The sequence below is a fragment of the Zonotrichia albicollis genome, chromosome 2 (genome assembly GCF_047830755.1).
Source record: "Zonotrichia albicollis isolate bZonAlb1 chromosome 2, bZonAlb1.hap1, whole genome shotgun sequence".
Lineage (NCBI taxonomy): Eukaryota > Metazoa > Chordata > Aves > Passeriformes > Passerellidae > Zonotrichia > Zonotrichia albicollis.
Window position 1 is genome coordinate 83,045,455 of NC_133820.1, and position 22,848 is coordinate 83,068,302.

Genomic DNA, 22,848 nt, shown 5'->3' on the forward strand with positions numbered 1-22,848 from the left:
ATCCCAACTTCTGTTCCAGTTTCCTTGTCAAAGGGCACGATCACCTTGAACTTGATGACTAAGAATGATCATGAATCACAGCCATCAGTGTTAATAAAAAAATTACTTCCAAGATTCTATATATTTATGGCTAATTTAGGACAATTTGCTAAGTAATAACTGTTCCACCTAAGTGCTGATAACACTCGTTAGTGATTAAGTAGCAAATAGTAATGTGTATTGTTAATGACTATCAGTCCAGCAAAAGATTGCTTTCAAGTTTGCAACAGCTTGATTTATCAACTCTTTAATCTCTGCCCTCAGAACAATCTTCAGCTCCCTAACTGATGTATAAATCTATAAAAACTGAGCTGCAAGAAACTCTATTGGCCTTTTTTTTTACTTTAACTATGTGGTCTAATGGTCAGTGGGAGAAAATTTATGGTTACTATGCAACCTCTGCTAAGGCAGCACATAGCAACGAGGTTTCTGATCCATTCATCATCACCACACATGCTTGTCTCACAAATAGCCTACAAACAGCTTGCATGATTACAACTAGTAAACTATCTAATGCCGTACTAAACTTTTCATTGTTTAGAACATTATGCATTTTAAAGAGCAATCCATAATCTCATGAGGATCAATATTTTCAGACTGACTGCATGAACCTTTTAAAGAGTGCACTTTAGCATGAGTGTCCTCACTTTGGCTAAGATAGATTCAATTTCTCTCCTAGTTACTGGTACAATGCTGTGGTTTGGATTTTGTATGAGAATAATATTAATAATGCAGTGATGCTTTGCTGTCTCTGAGTAGTGCTTACTGTAAGTCAAGGACTTCCCAGGTTCCCATGCCCTGGCAGTAGCAGGTGCACAAGATGCCATGAAGGAAAACAGCCAGGACAATGGATGTGAACTGGCCTGAGGGATATTCCATGCTGTATAACACTTTGGCCAGTATATAAACTGGGGAGGAGTTGTCTGGGAGGCGCTGATCACTGCTCAGACTGACTGGGCATTGATCAGCTGGTGGTGAGCTGTTGTATTGTGCACAAGTTTTTTTCTCTTGGGATTTATTTCTCACTCTTCATTGTCGCAGACATTTCTTCATAGAAATCCTTTCTTTGGGATTTCTCCTTCTTCTGGGAAGCAAAGGGCCCCAGAAGAAGAATGTAAACAATTGTTATCAGCTGTTGTGAAATGTAGCAGGTGTCCCTGTGATTGGCTCATCTTCCTTGTGTACCATTAAAGGCCAATCACAGGAGCAGCTCAGGGACAGATTCCCTGGGCAAAGAACTTTGTTATTCATTCTTTCTATTCTATTCTTAGCATAGCTGCTCTCTGCAACCTCTCTTTTTCTTCCTTTTAGTATAGTTATAATGTATTATATATCCTATATCAATAAATCAGCCTTCTGATCAAGAAACAAGATTCTCGTCCTTCTCTCACCACAGTGACCGTCTAAGGTCGCTGTAATACTTCATTACTCCTCCTCCTCCTAATATGACTACTATTACTGTTGCTGTTATAATTATTGCTGTTTTCATGTTTTATTTTATTTTCATTATTAAACTGCCCTTACCTTAACACATGGGTCTTACCTTTTCCTTATTCTTGTACCCATCCCACCAGGGAGTGAGGAGTGAAACAATAGCAGTGTGGAATTTAGCTGCTGCCTTTGGTTAAACCATGATAATTGGAAACACAGGGAGATACAGATGTACACTGAGAGTTGTTTTTTTCTAGTTCTTCATCTACAAGAAGAAAAGTTTAACAGAAATGTCTCAGTACTATCTTCATTTTCTGCTAGTGATCCTTACGTGTTGCAATCCAAATCAGCTTTTTATTAGGCTGTTCCTATGCTGACAGGTTAACTGCAATATATTCTTTGCTTTAAAGAGTACCTGAGAAACAATTATTTTCTTTCATTTAGGATGCGTTTCAGTGTATCACTTCACTGTTTTGTCAAGGGTTAAACAGAATAAATATTTTAATAATGTCATTAGGTATAAAATAAATATTTTTACAAATGTGAAGACCTGATAAGATTATATTGGTTGAGACTTTTTAATATCTGCTGACCTTGAACCACAGGGCTCAAGACTAGGTGGGATGGGCTTTGAACAATCTTCTATCCATCTGGTAGAAAGTGTCCCCACTTATGGCAGAGGGATGGAGTTAGATGCTCTTTAAGGTTCCTTCCAACCTAGACCATTCTGTGATTCTATGACCTTTTTTATTTAAATAGGATAACTAATCCCTCTCATCCTTGTATGATTTCTTAGAAAAGACAAAGAAATATGAAATTATTTGATATGATGGTATTACAAACAGATTGGAATTTAATTGCAATAAGAGCTTGTTTCTATTTGTAGGAAAATTATTAGATCATAAATGCATATCTGTCATATCATTGTGTTCTTCAAATTGGAGCTGAAATGCTATTTCATAGTAAAAAGTAGTGTTCTGAACATTTGATTTATTCTTTTGGCAATTATGTCATGAAAATGAAAATCATGACAACAAAGATACTGCATGTTTGATGAACGTTGTGAAGGAAATATGAAGAACTTCATAATTTTGCTAATTTAAGAACTACTGCTTTGACTATATAATAACTAAAAAAACCCCAAACAAAATACCTCCTAAATTAAATTAAATTAAAATAAAGATGATGTATGGCAAGCCTTTCTCCTTGGCATTTCTTTTGTGTTTACTCTGCTGTATTCTGACATCTCTAGATTGAGCTGGACCACTGACTGCCTGTTTGGGAATTATTGAATCAGAAGTATTTGCTGGCTAGAAGCCCTGCTTGTCGTGCAGAACAGAAAAACAGAACTTTGAAAGCAAGTAAGAGGTGAACTCTTGAAGATAACTGCCAACATCCTCCCTTTCCTGGGTGTATTGTGAAAGGCCAGACTGCCTAAATAACTTTGTAAAAGTCAATGCCTTTACTGCAGAGTTACTTCGACCTTTGGAAGTGAAAGGTTAGTTGTTTATGTCAGACAAAACTCACAGTGTTACCAGACTATTTCAGAGTTGTTGTTCACCCTAGTCACTTATTTTTGGGATGCTGGGATTCCAGATTTATGTGGTGGGAAAAAAAAGCCAAAAGAGTCTCTTGAAAATCTGCTGTTATCAAATCAGTAACTGCTGGCCACAGTCAATTTATAATAAATGCTATAGGAATTAAGCACTCATTTTCACAGGAGATATTCAAGAATTACCTGGTGTCAACCCTGACCAATGTGCTCTAGGGTGGCCTTGCCCGAGCAGTGAATTTGGATCAAATGACCAGTGGTGGTCCTTTCCACCCTAACCCATTCTGTGATTTTGTGGTTTTCCATTATTTTCACTTTTAATAACGCAATTACTCACTTAGTTTTTCTGAATTTTTAAACTTGTTTGTGCATAATTTCCCACTCCACTGATAAGAAAAATGCTTTATAAAAAATTAACAGTAATAATTGTTGAGTCCAACTGGAGAATTTTTCTCACAGTTTTATGCCCTGTGGCATCTTTCCCTCCTAATGCTCTTTAAACAGAACAAAGTCCCATTTTGTCTTGCTCTCTCCTCTTCTTATGTAAGCTTCTCACTTCAATTAAAAAAAATCATTTCAATCCCTCTGATAAATGTTTAGTAAATTAGTAAACAATCTTTACAGACTTCTAAAGACACTGTGTAGCCTTGGACATCTTTACACTTTCCAAACCATCAAAACAGAAATTGTATAAAGACTGCAAATCACTTAGAACTAAATGGAGACACTGAAAACACAGGCAATTTTCAATATAAGCAAATGATTTTTTTACCAAAATGAAGCTAAAAAAATGGAAAAGCAGCTGGGATTTCCTTCTAAGTTATATTATTTTTAAAAAGAGGTTAAAATTTGTTTTATTATAGGATTACATGATAGCAAATTTAAAGGAAAAAATATGGCATTTCATGATGTTACTATATCTGTTTGAGCTCCCATGCCTATCAGGTATTTATATCTACCAGTCTAAAATGTTTTTTTGAAATGTTTTTTCTAGTCACACATATCTATTTATATGACATTTGCAAACACTAGAGCCAAAAGGTGACATGAAGAACCTATTTTGTGGAAAAGTCATTAATAAACTAAGAAAAACATTGTTTTTTACATTAAAAAAGCGTAAGCTTTAGAGCTGAGAACATACCGTGTCTAATTTTTTCTAACTTGCATGAATTATAAAGCTGACATTGACAATTTAGTTGCCATTAAAACACAAAAATGACCTTGAATGCTTGCTCTAAAAAAGGTGAAGAGAGCAGTGGCTTTAAGAGAAAAATAAACTTTAATAATACAAGTGATATTATTAAGTCTTAAAGTTACAACCCTAATAAACAATTTTGAGGGAATTATCATATGCAAATGAATCATATTTTATCCCAGGGCCAGATACCCTGCCTTGATTTTGAAACCCGTAACAAATATGGTTTTTCTCCTTGTGTCTGTGCATGACCTAAAGTAATTATTTCTAATTGATTAACTCTTCACAGGTCTGTGTGTTACATGGAAACAGAAGCCAAGTGTCAATGTAGTATCCTTTTGTACTTGTAGAAAAATGTCCTTCAGGATCTTACAGCACCAAGTGCTATATTAATAAAGAACTAAACTTAGCTGTTTCTTGGGGTTATAAAGATTCCACAACTCAATTAAAGATATATCATAAATGAGGGAGCAGAAAATAGACCAGTGCTCACAGTATTTGGCATATGAATGGCATGGTCAGTTCCACTCACATATTTTACTAGGAGATTCTTAAACAACTTTCTTTTACAGAAGAAAAGGCAAGACTTTTTAAGACCCATTGTGTTTATTTTTTAGTTCCTTATCAAAGTATAGAGTCCACATTCTACTGTCCTTTGGGCATAGCTGACTAGTTGCATTGAAACTAACTTTCAAAATATTACGTTAATACTGATCTTTAGAAGAATATACATTTTGGTTTATATAAAATACTTTGGTGGCAAAGTACAACAAATGCTTTTTAAATGACCAAAATTATTTATAATCAGTGAGATGACATTTCTGTCCTTATATACTGACAAGATCTCAATTTTTTGGTTTCTCTTATCTTGACTCCCAAGAACACTTCAAGGTACAACTTCAACACTTCAACACTTTTTAAGGTACAAACCTTAAAAAAACTGAGAAATGGCAAAAAACATCAATAAAAGTACCAAATAGAAATGAGAAAAAAGAAGAGTTTTCAGCAGTAATAATTAGGATTTAACATTTGGGAAAATTGGAGAGACGGGAAAGGAGTACAGAAGGAAAGTTGCTGTAGATAGCTTTTTTTGGGAAAGATTTTTTGAAAACAACAGCTGTGGGATATTTTGAAAATAAAATCCAACATCTAACGTTACTCCATTGGTAGATATATATAGTAACATAATCAGTACAAATATAAGGCCCCAGAAAACTCACTCAATGGGATGCTTAGCATGGCTTACAGTTGTTCATGGACTCTGAGCAAGACACACAGTAGAAATACCTTCAAGATATTCTCAAGAGGTCAAAACAACAAAAAACTTTACTGGCAACTTCAGAAAACCAAAAACCTGCGAAAGTTTAGAGCAGCACTCAATCGACATAAAACAGTTCACCAAGCATTAACTTAGTCCACTCAAAACTTCAAGCTCATGCAGTTTTAAGTTATTCAAAATTCCAAGAAGAGGAAATTAGGAGCATGAAGAGGAGAAAGACAGAAAAGATATAACAAAGAATAAGTATAGCTATCATTTATGGTTCCAGTGGTGTTTTACTGGCAGAAATTACATGAGGAGATGGGATCAAGAGATCTTCACTTCTTGCTTTGCCTTAAGCACCCTTTGGCTTTCCTGGGCCCTGCCCCCAGGTGCGACTTTGGTCATTTGGCCACTCAGGAGCTGGGATAGGGGCTCCAGGAACAGCTGTGGAGCGTTGCCTCTGGTGTGCCAGGGATTGGTGGCCACTGCAGGGTTGGGGCGCAGGCCTGGAGAACATGGGGTGTGCAGAACAGAGCATCACCTCACCAGGGCATGGCCTGACCTGTCCTTTCCCACCAAATGCACCCAAAATGTTTCAAGCCAGCAATCCTTCCAGTCTCTCACAGCAAGTGATAACAATAAAGGGCTTAGGAAAAAAAGAAAACCAATATAGGCCAATTTGGAGATGACCGGCCAAAATATTGACCTAATATACTAATTGATTAATCCCAGAAAAAGAGGGATAGAGAAAATAAATTGTACATTGGTGCAATACAATTAATAAAAATCAAAATTAGACTAAAGAAAGGGATCTACTGAAGGAATTGACTACTTTCTTTTAAAGCAACATATCTGGCTGATAAATTTATTAAGGTCAATATATTTACATTGTTGTAACATATTCTGTAATATATTTGAGTTAGGAGACTTACATAATGCAAAATCAAATGGTAAATGCTTGATAGACTTAAAACTAAAAATACAGCTGCAAACAAAACTTTGTAATTGAATTAATTATAATTTTATTCTAATTATTTTTTGGCCTCTTTGGGGGGTCATGATTTGATTTTTTTTTTTAAATTTGCAGATTCCGGAAAGAATATAATTGACAGGGTCATGCTAGATGATCCATAATTAAAAAAAAAAAATCAAACTAATAAAATGCATGAAAATGATTTGTTAATTTGATGAAGAAATTATTTTGAAGCAATCAAAGGAAATAATGCTTTCATGAAAGCTAAATATTAGCTGTATATTCCTTATGGAGGGCTTTATCTTCAGGATCAGCTAGGCGATTTCTCTGTATGATGTTGTCACCTTAAAATGGTTATACTGGAGAGCAGGATTGAGCTATTTATTTGGGTTCATGCAGCTTCACAGTGCCACTTTAAATCCCTTGGTAACCCATCTCTCTTTCATCTGTAACTTCAGAAGAGAATGCCCATGCATTCTTTCTTATCTACCAATCCATCACAGATGCTTATTCATCATGATTTCAAGTAGCATTGTATATTTCTGGTGAGGTTACTACTTCCTTCTCCATTTCTTAAAGTTATATTAATTGTATTGACTGGTTTTAAATGGAATATTATGGTTGCCTAAAAACCTCGACAATTCAATATAATGTAAAGTAATAATATAAAGTAAGAATGAGAGAAAGGAGCAGTTATCACATATGTTCTAATACCTTGACTCAGGCTGAGAAAACATGGAATAACAAGTAGTCCAACTGAACTGGTGTTACTCAAAGAGAGTCATAAGTAGGGATTAAAGATAACCTCCTCATAAAAGAAAATCTCTGTATTATTTCTGCTTTGAAAGAAAGAACATAAAGTCTGGTAAACTAATGGGGTTATGTCTAGTACACGTTCATGGGCCAGAGTTAATCGGAAGTGACTGTCAAAACTGAACTTAAAGTCAGAATGACAGAATCTTTAAGAAACTTATAAATCCAGTGTCAAAACATTTTCACCCAACAAAAGGCTAAGCTAGATCATAATCACTGCTGACAAGTGTGAAATGCAAATTATACCTTTTTTGAAATGTTACTTGTAAAAGCATGAAATTGCATCCTTGTTTTGCAATCAGCACAATGCTGTATAGGAAGACTCTAATTCATTGCACACTAGTCTTTTTTGCATAACTGCCCTTTAATAGATGGTTTTAAATTTATTCTTTTGACACTTGAACCAGTATCTAGAAACAAAATTGAAAAAATAATGACTAATTTATAATAGTTTCAGAGTTTTTTCTTCGCTTTTGCATTTGCAAATTATGGTAGGAGTACACAGACACTGATTTTGCCATCTGTCACTGTGCTAGAACACTCCAGTTTCCACTCAGTGGAGAAAAATATGGATCCTAGTTTAAATTAATTTTGAAAATAAAATACTTATTCTTGCTTGGAAGTTGGAAGTAGTCAAGTGGTTAATACACAGAATGGAGATCAGTGAGGTATGGGCTCTGCAGTAGGTAATTTTTTTTTTGGCTTCATTTCAAACCAGCCTTCACCTGCCCCTCCCAAAACAAGGAGGAGCAAATTGGAGCATGTCTCACAGAGACATGTCCAAGCAGACATGAGTAAACATCCACATACATCTTTAATATAGGTATCTATAAATATATATATGCATAAAATAAACATCTATAAAGAGCATATATATATTAACTAGGTTTGAATAAGGTACAGCAGGGCTGAAACATCTCACAAGAGAAGGCATGTAAGGACTCAGTACTGCTATAATAAATGGATTCTAGTTAATATAATTCGAATAATCTATACAAGGAAATTTTGACTATCTAGGCTAATTTCCCCAGCACTGTTACTTACACTTAGCATATCAGTCAATAACTAGGGGTTGGTTATTTGTGACACAATCTCATTTCACCTTGTGTAAACCTTCATGGTCTGCTGTCTCCGAACATTTTTTTTAGTATTTAGAAAACATTTTTAATATAGATGCTAATTTCTTGACAATCTTTGGATAACTCTAATAAACTCTATTTCTCTTCATTGAACTGCAAGAATTACCACTATTTTATTTGCTCAGAATGAGACATTTCAATGAAATATTCATTTAAGAAATTTATTTCAAACTGATTATGCGCTTTAAATTCCCCATTGTAAGTAATCACTTCTACTTTAGTATTGTCACATAGTGTAAAATTAATACACCTTCCATGACAGAGCTTAGTGACAATAAAAATATAACTGCAAACATATCTTTTAAAGGTGTCATAGGAGGAAAAATAATGTATAAGTTATCTAGGACCTCAGAAATCATTAAGGTTTGTGCAAATTATAGTGGGTTGGATCTATCTGTTATATGAGATTTTCTTAAGCTTTTAAAAAGGAACTTGCCAGATTTTCACACAGTAATTGAAACAGTGCTACAGATGCCAAAAAATTACTTTAAAAGGCTTTCAAACTTTGCAAAAGCTTGTGTTATTTTTTTCAGTAATGTTAATAAGGAAACTTATTCATTTGGATCTGTTTTTAAACTATGACTTTCTGGTTTGCTTTCTGATTTCTTTCCACTTAGGAAATAGTTCTATAAGTGTTTAAGTACTGGGCATGTTACTTTTTAACTGAGTTGATGGATTTAACTATTTTTTTTCTTTCAGTAAAAAGCCAAAAGAAGGAAATGTTCATTGTACATTAAATGTACATTATTTTTTCTTCCTCATTATTTTTGTTATTTAGAAACTCTTTCTATCCTCATGTCTGTAATAATTCACTTATTTCAGTTGAAATATATAAGCTTCAATGTTTTAAGGGGAAGCCCTTAATACTTTAGAGACATTGTTGAGACTGAGAAAAAATGCTTGGATATTGGAAATTAACATCAAGCTAAAACTTCATTGATAAATGTTCTCAGTTTGTCTGAGGATATTTGTTATAAGAAAATTCTAGAAATCATCTCATGCCAGCAGGCACAGATTGTTACTTTTCAGGTTGAAAAATTCTTACCAAGTGTGTTTTGTATGTGTTGTTTAAGCCCATCAAGCAACAGAAAAAGTATGTTTGTACTCACAAGTAAGTGTAGTGGGTTGACCTTTGCCAGCTGCTAGATATCTACCCAGATTGTTTCTCATTCCCCTTCTCAATAATACAGGGGAAGAAAATAAGATTAAAAAGCTGCTAATTTGAGATAAAGACACCGAGGTTTCATACCAACTGCTGACACAAGCAAAACAGACTTGACTTTGGAAAAATGAATTTTAATTTATTGCCAACAAATAAACATTTGGTTAGAGAGAGAGAAAAAAAGAAGACAAAACTCTGGATACCTTCCCCACATCCCTCAACCCCCCTTATCCCCAGACTCAGGCCGACTCCTTTATACCCAACTCATCTGCCCATCCTCCCATCCATGGGAATGAAGGTTCGTGGTCAGGAAAAAATTCTCTCTGCCACTTCTTTCTCCTTGCACTTTTTCCCTGTTATAGTGTGTCCCCCCCATAGTCTGTGGTCCTTCACCATATGGATGTTCGATGTTCCGTGATATCGCCTCCCCCTGTTCCTATCTTTATCTTGATCCACAAGATCTTTTGTCTTATTTTCTCCCTTTCCTGTTGAGGAGGGGAATTGAGAGACAATCAGGATGTCTATCTGCCAGCCAGTCAAGGTCAGCTTATTATTGAAGACAGTATTTTGCACTTCATTATGTTAACATATGTTTTGTTTTCAACAAGTCATTCATAAAATTGAAACAGTTTATGGTAGAACCACAGAATTTGCTGAGCTGGGAGAGACCCACAAAAATTATGGAAGTCCAGCTCCTGGCCCTGCACAGGTCATCTCCTAGAATTCCGCCACATGCCTGAAAATAAAATGTACCTGTAAAATAGATGTCCTTAGACACAGCTGTTTTTACAATGAAAATTAATGGTAAAGCCAGCAAATAACGTTCTCTATTTCTTGTCCTGTATGAAGGTTAATTTCTGGAAACTCAACCTCATTAGCTACTGCTAATCAACACTATGGCAAACACAATTTTTATTTCCTCTAGATTATGGTCTGTAAAACCTACAAATGATTGGGATAGTAAAGCATCATATTTTCCTATGTAAGCTGGTAGTATCCAAAGGTCTTGACTTACAAGTCTATGATTCAGAAATATATAATCTGTGCAATGTGAAATATTGCTTGTTTCATTTTGAGTGTTTAGATCTACTTGAAGTTCAAATCATTATATTGAGGAGACAAAGTAATTTAATTAGATGCCATAGCTGAATATCCAAAATAATTTTTAAAAGTTCTGGTTTAATATTTGCATTCATTTTGTCAGCCAGTTCCAAATTTTGTTATCTTCAAACTTTGCAGTCGGGTAGCTAGTTTTTTGTTCAATTCAGACTACAGAGAGGCATTAAGAATATTTAAAATCTCACAATATTAATTTATAAAAAAGATATTGTGATCAGATTAGACTGCAGATCAGATAAATTATTTTTACAATGAAAACAATTAGCACAGTATATCCAACACAGGCAACTAAATACAAGCAACCAAATACTTTCTGCTGTAGGTACCCAGACATAAGTGCATGATGCCTGAAAAGTGATTATTTAGTCATTTAAAAAGATTCAAGAATTATCTGTGTAGTAAATACAGTGATGTAGACATAACTGAAGACTTTCACAGATAATCTCTGTCTTACATTGAGCAGCCCAACAGCAGCAAAGTGTCGGGTCCTGCACTTGGATCACAACCCCATGCAGAGCTACAGGCTTGAGGATGAGTGGCTGGAGAGCAGCGGAGAGGAAAAAGAACCTGGCAGTGTTTGTTGGCAGCCAGCTGAACCTGAGCCAGCGTGTGTGCCTAGGTGGCATCTTGGCCCATATGAGAAATAGTGTGGCCAGCAGGAGCAGGGCAGTGATTTTCCCTCTGTACTTGGCCCTGCTGAGGCTTCCCTTCAAATCCAGTGTTCAGTTCAGGGGCCCTCCGTCAGGAAGAAATTTGAGGTGTTGGCACCTGTCCAGAGAAGGGTGACAAAACTGGTGAAGGGTCTGGGGCCCAAGTCTTATGAGGAGGAGCTCAGGGACCTGGGGTGTTTAGTCTGGAGAAAAGGAGGCTCAGGGAAGGCTTTAACACTATCTACAACAACCTGAAAGGAGCTTGTAGCAAGATGAGGGTTCAAGCTGTGCCAGGGAAAGTTTGGATCAGATATTTGGGAAAAAAAAAATCACAGGAGTTCTAAAGAATTGGATTAGATTGCCCAGGTTGTAATTAACATCCCTGGAAATGTTGAAAAAGCATAAGGTTATGGCACTTCAGGACATGATTTAGTGGTGAGCATGATGGTGGTACTGTTGATGGTTGGACTTGATCTTAAAGGTCTTTTCCTATCTTAACCATTTGATGATTGCACTATATAGTTACAGGTTAGATTGAAGCTCTGACATGGTCACTTTAGGATATCTTTGATAAAAAAGAAGAAAAAAAGAGATAGTTTTAGGATTTTTAATCTGACTAATGTTTATTTTAGGATTATGTGGATTACATTCTGTAAGGGTTTAATTTAAAAAAGGAGACCTGAGAATGTCATGTCTTGACATTTGTGGCTGGCTATGTGAGTTCTAAACAAAGCAACTGATCCATGTGGGGGAAAAAAGAAAAGAAAAAAAGATAAAAGTTATATTCATTACAAAAATCACAAAAACATTATCAGCAAGACAAACATTATTGAAATTCCTAGCATCGTAGATTTTCAAATTTTCAACAGGGTTTATTTTGGTTATCACATACAAACTGTATGAAAACTGTGTTGTGCCACTGACAGTTATTCGAGTATTTAAAATCCAGATGGAAAAAGCAGTAACACCTATGATGCTTAAATACCAAAGTGAGAATATGTGTAAAAAAAATCAATCACAATTATCTAGGTACTTGTACATGATGAAGGATTATATTAAAACCATAGAAACAGTAAAGGTTGCCAGTTTTCTCAGAGAATAGTACAGTAAACATGAAATGCAGCTGGTTTCAATGTATTCTTTGTGTTCTTCATATTTTAATTTTTAATATTAGTTTGATCTGTCTTACTAAATCGTCTTCATTTTTAAGTGGATTTTTTGTTTAAATATATATTAATGATCAGAGATCTTCACTAAGCAGACATATTTTCTTTATTTAATTATTTTCTCTTTTAGTGTTTGGTTTATCTTGTCTGTTTTTAATGTCATGGAGCACATTGTGATTTGAGCCCACCTAATTTTCCGACTTTGTCTTGGATTTCATCACTTTAATTTTCCCTTAGCATGTCAGGACCTATCACGAGTTTTAGATGTCTCCTCTTTCTTTATGTGCAAAAAGTGTTATATTATAGTTAAAAATGTTAACCTCCCTGGCACTGGGAGAAAAAGAGAGAGTGAGAAAAAGAAAGAGAAAGAAAGAAAGAAAGAAAGAAAGAAAGAAAGAAAGAAAGAAAGAAAGAAAGAAAGAAAGAAAGAAAGAAAGAAAGAAAGAAAGAAAGAAAGAAAAGAAAAGAAAAGAAAAGAAAGAAAGAAAGAAAGAAAGAAAGAAAAGAGAAAAGAAAAGAAAAGAAAAGAAAAGAAAAGAAAAGAAAGAAAGAAAGAAAGAAAGAAAGAAAGAAAGAAAGAAAGAAAGAAAGAAAGAAAGAAAGAAAGAAAGAAAGCTACTAAAATTTATCTTTCATTAACTGGATTTTAGAAATTGTAGAAGTAGATAAAAACCTTTTTGGGTAATTTTAGATAATAATATGGTTTGATGTCAATGCATTTAGAAGGAAATTATAGAATTATTTGAAAATAAGGTTCAAATGTTGTTGTGAAAGTAAAGGAGAATTTCATTCCTAGATGCTCAAGCAAATGCAGATCAAAAGGAGATGAGCACTAAAGAAGCTTTCTGTATACATTAGTACATATATTGTAAATTTTTCCATGCCATTAACACAAATTTTTATCACACAAAGAGCGTGGAAATGTGCTGATGAGACTAGTGAAGATATAAAGATGTAGATGAAGATGTAGTAAAGATGTAGAGAGTAGTGATAATTTCTTAAAAGATTATTCTGTTTTTCATTGCTATTTGTATCTAAAAAGAAATGAAGCATCTTCTGTCTCAGTCATAGGAGAAATAAAACATATTTACAAAACGCTTTTGTAATTGAGTTTGTTCTGACTAGGCTCATAGTGACACTAAAAACTTAAATTGCTTGACATAGGCTCATGTAGACTATGTATAAAGTGCTTTTTCCATACTCTTGTGTGAAGTGTGACTTCAAGAATGACTGTCATATGACAGATATTCAAATTTGAGATTTTGAAGACTTTATTTGTAAAGTTCAGAAAATATTCATAAGGACACAAATATAATTACTCATTCATGGAGCTCCTTTCCTGTTCATGAACCAGTTACTGGGCAATCTGGTAAAAACCACAGGATTTGTGGCAACTAGACTTATGGCCTCTGAGTTACATTACAATCTTAATATCTACCTTTTTATAAATATCTTCCTCTGACAAGGTCATCCAAAGTTAAGCAGTAGTCTAACTTCAAAGTTATTTAGAAAAAAAATTGCAAAGTTTATATCAAGTAAGATGTTTTCAATATTTTTCAAGTTATGCTATGTAGGCAATGACAATCTTTCCCCCAAGAAACCAGGTTCAAATTCTTTACAGCCTAAGTTTTGACAAACTAGTAAAATATCACAACCTATCTAAGCTCATAGACATCCATTTTCCAGTCAAGATAATTAGGGCTGTCAAATATGCTGCTGCCAAGAGACTCAAGTCTAGAGGATTATTTCTCTGTGTGTTTCAGTCTTTTGTCTTAAGCTGTCAATATACAGAACTCATCAATGTCAGTGTCAGAATCTAGAACCAATATTTGTGGCAAGGCAAACACCTGTAATTTAATATGTTTGTGTTATAGACTGTCAGCTTTTTCACAGTCTTGCAATTTTGAGATTGCTTTTAAGGCAACACTGAAAATGAAAAGACAATCTGAATATATATCATACTCAAAGGAAAATGTTTATTACATCCCTTGTAATTATCTTTCACAAATTTCAGATATATGCAGCGTCTATTAAAGTAATTCACTGGGAAAAAAACAAAATGCAAAAATCTGTCTTGAATGAAGTCTTTTGATATAGCAACAAAACTAAGGACTGAAGAATTCAGAAAAAAAGTTTTTCAGATAAAATGATGTGTAAACAAGTGACAGAACCTTGTTGTTAAGTCATGGAAATTTGAGAAAGAACTCTACAGAGGATTATTATCTTTGGTCAACCTAGCATTCGTATTTGTTACATTTGAGTATACAAGAAGGAGGATTTTGTGAAATCTGTCATAAAACACTACTCTGTGTAAAAAAAAGCTATGATTTCATTCTGTCTATACTGAAATTTGGAATAATCAGTTGGAATAATGATGGGAGAAGTTCCATGCATACCTCTAGGTACCTGAAGGACTTCCTAAAGCCTTGCTTTGTATGCCATGAATTACCTTTACTTTTCTGTCAATTTTTATTTGATAATTGGTCAAAAATAAAGCATGGGGAAATCTATATAGATATTTAGAACAAATCATATTCTTTGCCAACTAGTCTCATTCAGTAAAGAAACTACACTATGAAACATTGTGCTATCTTTTCATCTCTTCCCATTGGAATATCATATTTGTGTGCCTTCTCTTTTTCCCAGTTCCATGTGAGGAAAACAACATAAGACAGAAACAAAACTAAAATATGCATTTATTATCTCAGACAACCTTGTTCAGAGAAGCTGAAGAATTCAGCATTTAGTGACCTTGCCTGTATTTTCTTATAGATTAGCACATCCAGAATTAAACAAGAGTAGTTAATTGCTCAGAGGAATCTATGCTCAGAAATACAGACTATAGGCATGTCTGATCCATTAATTTCTTTTGCTTACATAGACATTGATACTCTCAGTTAGAGCTGCAGCTCCTTCTCAGCTCCATGCAGAGGCAATGGCCCAAATGTGCAAGTGAAATGGATTGCCAATGTGTTTCAATTTGCAGCATTGAATGCCTGCTGGCAAAGAGAGCACTAGGAATGTTAAAAGGCAGAGCATAGGAATGCTCATTACGGGAGGGGGAATGAGAAGATATAAACTGGTCACACATTCCTAGTAGTGTCTATAAAAAATACTCTGTTAAATGGATAAACAGACTATATCTTTGGAAAGCAAGGACAGAAATTTTGTTCATAGTCTATTTTAAATATTTACACATTTATGAAATAAAAGATAAATTATTCTCCTTTCTAATTCCCTGCTGCTGAAGATAAACATTCACATAAGTCTGCATTCAGAATGCCTCAAACGTTGTTTTTCTTAAGGCAAGGTGTTGAATTAAATAGATTTTTAGGTCAAAAGTGAAGGATTTTCTAGTGATTAAGGAACTTAATCTAATATTTAGCAAAATTGGATTTGACTCCCAACTCTGCTGTAAACTGCTTATATTACACAGGCACCTAAGGATAATTTTTCAAAGTCAATTGAGCATGTAAAGACATATACATTAGTAGGATTTTTATAAATGTCTGATAGATTTGTACCACCAGTTTACTTACTGTTTTTGATAGCAAGCTATCTAAAGATCTGAGCCCTAACCATCTCCTTCCCTGCTGTGGTCTCAGTTCAGCTGCCTGTGAGGGTGTAAAATAAGACATAGATGTTTCAGAAAGAGGTAGGAGGAGAAATGCATTCAGAATTTAAAAGTGGTGAATCTACTGGGAGCTGTATACATTACCTAGCATAACTGATTTTAGTCATAAACCACCTCAAAAGGTTACATGCAGAACTTGCTGTTTCTGTCTGAAACCATAAAATGTCACCAGTCAGGAAAAGGAAGCCTTAGCAACATAATACCAACATGATTCCAACATGCTTGGGGGACTTTACCTCTGCCTTTTCTTCCAGGAGTTTCTGATACTTTTATTTAGCACATGGCTAATTAAATGAATTTTTTTAAGTGAAGAAAATAAGTCTCTAGTGAAGAAGAGTAGGAAGTATTTGTACCAGCCCCCCAAGTACTGTGAGAGAATCTGTAAGTATCTACAGAGGCGACACCACCTGCTGTGCTCCCTCCTTTTTTACCTATTTCATCTCTTTTTTTGCTAGAGCTGCTGCAAGTACTCGGCCTTTTTCTCATCCCATTAAACCAAACCAAACCAAATCCAAATCAGCAAGTGAATGTAGTTAGCATTACGTATGGTCATATTTTATCCCTGGTCTTTTTTTCCTCATAGTGTTTTTGGTGCCTCTGATAGTGGAAATTGTGGGAGAAGGGAAGTATTTCCAGTAGTCAGGTTGAGACACACTGAAAAATATAAGAAGACAATAGGGAAGATATTTCGGTATATGCACATGTATATAAAAAAGTACTTACTATAAGCTATGTATCCAAAATCCCTGTACAATGTTTGCTCATGTGAGACCCCAGCTTTTCTGAAGTTAAAAAAAATTTCAAAATTAAATTGATTCTGAATATTTACTGTGTATTAAATCCATTCAATATAATATGCAGTATATCTCACATTATATCATAGAAAATATAATGCATCTAATTTTCCCTCAGTAACGACAAAATAACAAAGTATCAATCACTAACTGAATGGAAAAAGATAACAGTGGATAAGAATGATATGATCTTTACACAGATAGGAGACACACAGTGCTTTCCATTTTTAAGCAAAATTCCCCACTGGCTTTGGAGACAAAAGTTCCTAGACATAAACACCACAATAAACTTGTGGGAGATCCATCAAAAATCACCACCTTAAAAAGCCAGTATCTCTTTTCTAATTGTGTTGTGCCTAACTGAAGATTGAAATTATTATAAAATATTATACTTAAAATATATAACATTATATAAATTATATAAATAAATATATTTAATGTTTCTGCTACTTAAGCAAAAAAAGATTAAAATCAGCAAAACCAAAACAACCCAATAAAAATAAGGCAGAAGAAAATATGCTCCCCTACTCTGATGAACCACAACCTACATTGGCAAGCTCACATGGCAAGGTTAGATGGATATTTTTTCATTTATTTTATAAATGGAAATATCTTCTACTGTGACAGGTGCAAAGTATAAGATTTAGATAATTGATAACACTTCTCTAAATGTTCTTCAAGATACTATCCTGTGTCAAGGGGTTATATTCATGTCCAAGCTTTAATATGCTAAATTATTTCACTATGGCCTTTTTTCAGTTTTGCGTACCTCCCTAGAGTGTGATGTTTCTCATGAATAACTTGTTCAGAATTTCGATAATATACATGCACGTGTATTTTAAAATATAATTACACATAGAGTAACTTCTTAAGCATGTTCTGAACCAAGTTCAGTAATACTTTAGCACAGTTTATGAATGCTTGATTCTTTTCACAGACTCATTTCAGTCACACAGAGAGAGGTATCTGGTGCAATACAAACTCCCAGTCTCCATGGGAAATGTTTGGCCCCCAGAATGGCATGGATTATCAAATTGTGTATGTGCCATAAAGTGCCTGCAAATTCTTTGAGATGTCTCAGATGCCCTCAGCATGTCAAATAATACTGAATATTTGGTTGGCACAATTAAATTGAGCCCAGAGTATCTGTTCCCAGTGAAAGCACCGTAGGATCTTGTAGACATTTTACCTTTGACAGTACATCCACATCTGCATACAAATTTAAGTAGGGCACTTTACTGACTTACCCATGTCTTGTTCTGTATTCATCTCACTTTATATCATCCATATAAAAGTTACAGGCCTGTTACTCTTTTACTGCCTAGGCTTTGTAGTGTCTCTTTTGTTAATGCAAAAAGGCACATCTTCACAAATGTGGACATATTTATTTAGACTGAATAAATTACATTGTGAAGGTACCTAAAACTCCTAACAAATAACAAATGCTCTGAACATTCAAAAGCTAGCTCACAACTACATTTTAGGTAATAAAGTTCAATGATATTAATTGAACCACTGATGCAAGAAACAAAAGCTTTCAGAAATAACAGAAATAAACATGGGAAGGGATGTGAAGGACCAGAATAATATTTCATTTTTTAACTTGCAAATCTTGTAAATCTTCCTAAAGGTCTGAGTTTGGACACACCTTGCTTAACATGTACATATTTCCAACTTTACATTAAAAAAAATAAAATAATCTTCTGCTCTGAAATTTCTTTATTTTTAGTGCAGAGGAGTTTTGCTGAATCACAAATCTTTGAAGTTGAGAGGAAACTTTGGAAGTTGTCTAATCTAACCCCTCTGCTGAAAGCATATTTAGCCAAGTGTAAGTTGCCCCAGGCTGTGTCAAGTTAGGGACTGAGATCTAGTGGATGGAGACCTCACTTCAGCCTCTCTGATCAGCATGCTTCGGCACTCAGTAACCCTCATAGTAAAAATGTTATTTTCTCCCATTTTAAATGGTATCTCCTGCTTCTCAGTTTGTTTTCATGTCCTCTTGTTTCTTAACTGAACACTACTGAGAAGGTCTGACTCTGTTTTCTTTACTCCGACCCTTGGGTACTTAAACACAGTGATAAGCGATAATAAACCCTCTCAGTTCTCCTCACATCACATGTGCTCCAACACCCAAATCATGTTCCTGACCCTTTGCTGGAATTGCTCTGATATACCTGGATCCCCCTTGTACTGAGGAACCAGGGCCTGCACCAGAAGTTCCTATGTGCCATCAACAGTGCAGCGTTGAGAGAGGAAAAAAAAGAAAGAAGAGGAGAGGAGAGGAGAGGAGAGGAGAGAGGAGAGGAGAGGAGAGGAGAGGAGAGGAGAGGAGAGGAAGAGGAGGAGAGGAGAGGAGAGGAGAGGAGAGGAGAGGAGAGGAGAGGAGAGGAGAGGAGAGAGGAGAGGAGAGGAGAGGAGAGGAGAGGAGAGGAGAGGAGAGGAGAGGAGAGGAGAGGAGAGGAGAGGAGAGGATGGAGAGAGGAGAGGAGAGGAGAGAGAGGAGAGGAGAGGAGAGGGAGGAGTGAGAGAGAAGAGAAGAGAAAGAGAGAAGAGGAAGAGAAGAGAAGAGAAGACGAGAGGATAAGAAGAAGAGAAGAGAGAGAAGAAGAAGAGAAGAGAAGAGAAGAGAAGAGAAGACGAAGAGAGAGAGAAAGAGAAGAGAGAGAGAGAAAGAGAAGAGAAGAGAAGAGAAGAGAAGAGAAGAGAAGAGAAGAGAGTCGAGAAGAAGAGAAGAGACCGAGAAGAGAAGGAGAGAGAAGAGAGAGGAGAAGATCTTCCTTGACCTGCCATCAGATGGTGTTTGTACTGGTGCAGCCCAGACATACTATAGGGTCACGTTTGGTGCAAAGTGATCTACTTGTAGCAGTGGAGGAGTTCACTTGCAATATATTGCTTTGCATCTGGAGTTAAATATGAGTTATGGAGTTTTGGTTTTGATTTTTTTTCTATTTTACTGAAGTAGGTTTTATTGAAAACTAATAAAAATCATTTGCTTAAAAAAAATTGAAATTGTCAATTAGGATAAATTATCCATTATATTAACAGTTAATTTATTAAGAATATCTATTAGTAATGCTTTGCAGAAAACAATGCAATTAAAAAAGACAAGATAAACAATTCATTATATCTTAGATTTAACCAGGATGTAAATTTAGTAGTTCAGGCAATTTACCTCACTTGCACACATTATTGGTTCATTAGCATCAATATCCTGTCTTTGGCAATGTTGCTGAATGCTGATTCACAGAACCACTCAGCCAACATCATTCCTAATTTATCTAGGCAGCTGTGCTATGCTTTTTGTGAACAGAAAACCACTTTATGCTATATATAGAGATGAATAATGTCTTCTATACAATGTTGATCCTCATCTTTTAGAGCGTGTCATCACAAATTCCAATAGTTCATACAATTAGTCAAAAATATCATGCAGTAAGTTGCAGCCCCAAATCCATATTTTCTGAGATATATATTTAAATGTGTCAAGCAGATTAAAAAAAAAAGAATAGGAAGCAATGTTAAATGATAATAGATAGCTTTTATTGTGAAAGATTCTGGGAATATTCTTTATTTTACTTGGTTTAGAAGGATTAGGGGGGAAGGGAGTGTCTTAACTAGTTAGAACAGGAGGCTTTTAATATCACTGTCCCAGATGACACAAAAATCAAAGTCTTGAAGTTTAAGTTTAGATTATGCAAATGTTTCTACCTTTTTAACAAGGAAAGACAAAGTCAAAAACCATTTCATAATATGTACTTATTACTTGATATGAATGAAATAAAGAACCATTAGCATTTTTAACAGATAGTTGTAATTCAGCCACTAGTACAGGAAGAAATACAATAACAGAGAAGGATTCTCCTATCTCTAATAAGCAAAAACAAGCAAACAAAACAAATTAAAAATCCCCACAGAACAGAGGACTAAACCAGACTTCAGTATTTTTTTTCATAAAGCTTTTATCTTAAGAAATTGAATTTCTTAAATGCTGAATTATCTTTTTCCACTGAAACTGAGAAAAGTCAAAATCTCCATGTGGAAAAGTAAATTTGATTTCTGTTAGAGTTATGGTTCACTTCCAACAGAGAGACTACAAGTGCCTAGAATAAAAGGTCATGTGATGATTCTCTTACAATTTAACTGTTAACATTATTAGTAGTGGTACGAAGCTTACATTGTAAAACGGTATTTTAGGTTTTTATTACATCAGCTGATTTTCCTTTAAAAGCCTTGTCTGCTGCTTATGACTAAATCTCTTTTAGTATTTATTCACAATAAAGTGTGAAAGTATGCTTACACTTACAATATTTTAAACTAAAAATTCCATAAATTGGTCATGAAATTACACAATCCTTTGTGAAATTCCTATTTCTGAAGTAACTGAGAAAGCACATTTCTGAGAAAGCACATTTCAGGTACATATAGTAAGCTTGCAATGATTGCCAAGGAGACAATGTCTGAATTAAATTATTGAATTCAGACATCTTAGATGACATTTGGCTTTTTCAAACTTTAATCCTTTCCATTTAATTCATTTTCTATAACATTAGTGAGGTTATTAAATATAGTTACAGGAATATCTCAGTTTGCACTTCAATTACCCATTTACAGCACTCTTTCTTCTACTGTGTTGGCCTTTCAATAGTGAAAAAAAATAATAATTCAACTGCTAATTGAATGTAAATTTCTAGATCATTCAGTGTTTGGTAGGCTTTTTAATGGCTTAAATGGACTGCCCATTTGCAATAAGATTTAATTTCCTCACTTTTGAATTTTTTAGGTACTATGATTTGCTCTTTTGTTAAAAGTTAGGGAAAATTACCCATCCCAGAAAAAGAAAAAAAAAACAACTCATGGAACTTTACACTGTTGGGACTGAACAAGGAGGATGTAGGCTGGATATCTCTTGAGAAACTAGACACAGGTCATATAGTACAGATATGGAAATAATTTAGTAATTAAAATAATGCAACTTATGACTTCTATTGAATTATAGTTTATGAAAGAAATTAACAGATTAAAATACTGTAGAAGAAAAATAACTATTTAAAAGAATAGTATGTAGCAAGGTTTGGAGATAAAAGTTAAATAAGAAATATAATCAAAAGAAGAAAAAATTAAAACAAAATTATAAAAAAATATAAATATAATCCAAAATCCAATTGATTTGAAGGATGTTTTGTATTTTGGTTGTTTATTTTTTTCAATTATTATTGTTGAACCTACAGTCCAGGACTAAGTTATTAACACTAATGAATTTAGATTTGCAACATTCCAGTAAAAGAGTGTCTAAGACCTTTACAGTGTCAGTCTCACAGAACATAAACAGTGCTACATTTTCAAATCTTTCTTTTTTTTTACTGGAAAAAAACATGTATCTCATCTCATATGTATAAAGTTCTATGAAAGAATCAAACTGTATGAAAAAAATGATGGCTTCTTCAACTGTGAACATGTAAAAAATGTGTCAGGTTTTTTTTTTCCTTAAGTATTTTTCTATTTCCCCTATAATACTTTAAATTAAAAATGAAGGAACAGTTGTGTATTTATATTATATTAATTGAATCCAGTTTGCAGTTGATTTGACTAGTGCATGATTGCTGTATGCCTTTGGAACATTCTTGATTTGATTCATCCTCAGCCTGTCCTGCAGGAAGAAAGACTCTCCATTTTTTACCTTGAAAAAGGAAAGTCAAAAGACAGAGTAGATACTGAATGAGACAAAAAATAATCTCTGTGTTTATTAAAAACAAATCCAAATGTTCCAGCTTATAAATTTATTAAATAAGAACAAGTTATTTTTCCTATCACTAATAAATTTCAATACCATACATGATATCATTAACTCTCCTAAATAATTGCTTGCTAACTAGGTTAGTTTGTGTTGTAAATACTTGTTATTAGATTTATCTTAAAGATT

General features: G+C 34.4%; 1 long non-coding RNA gene across 2 annotated transcripts in view; it reads left to right on the forward strand.

Moving 5' to 3' along the window:
• Positions 1–18,755, forward strand: part of LOC141728348 (uncharacterized) — a 177,604-nt gene extending 158,849 nt beyond the window's left edge. Inside the window, exon 3 of one of the 2 annotated variants that reach the window (XR_012579272.1) lies at positions 18,658–18,755. This is a non-coding gene — a long non-coding RNA (uncharacterized LOC141728348). Of the gene's footprint in view, positions 1–2,722; positions 2,963–18,657 lie in introns of those variants that run through there. The other variant, XR_012579270.1, reaches the window with a different exon arrangement.
• Positions 18,756–22,848: the final 4,093 nt, after the last annotated feature.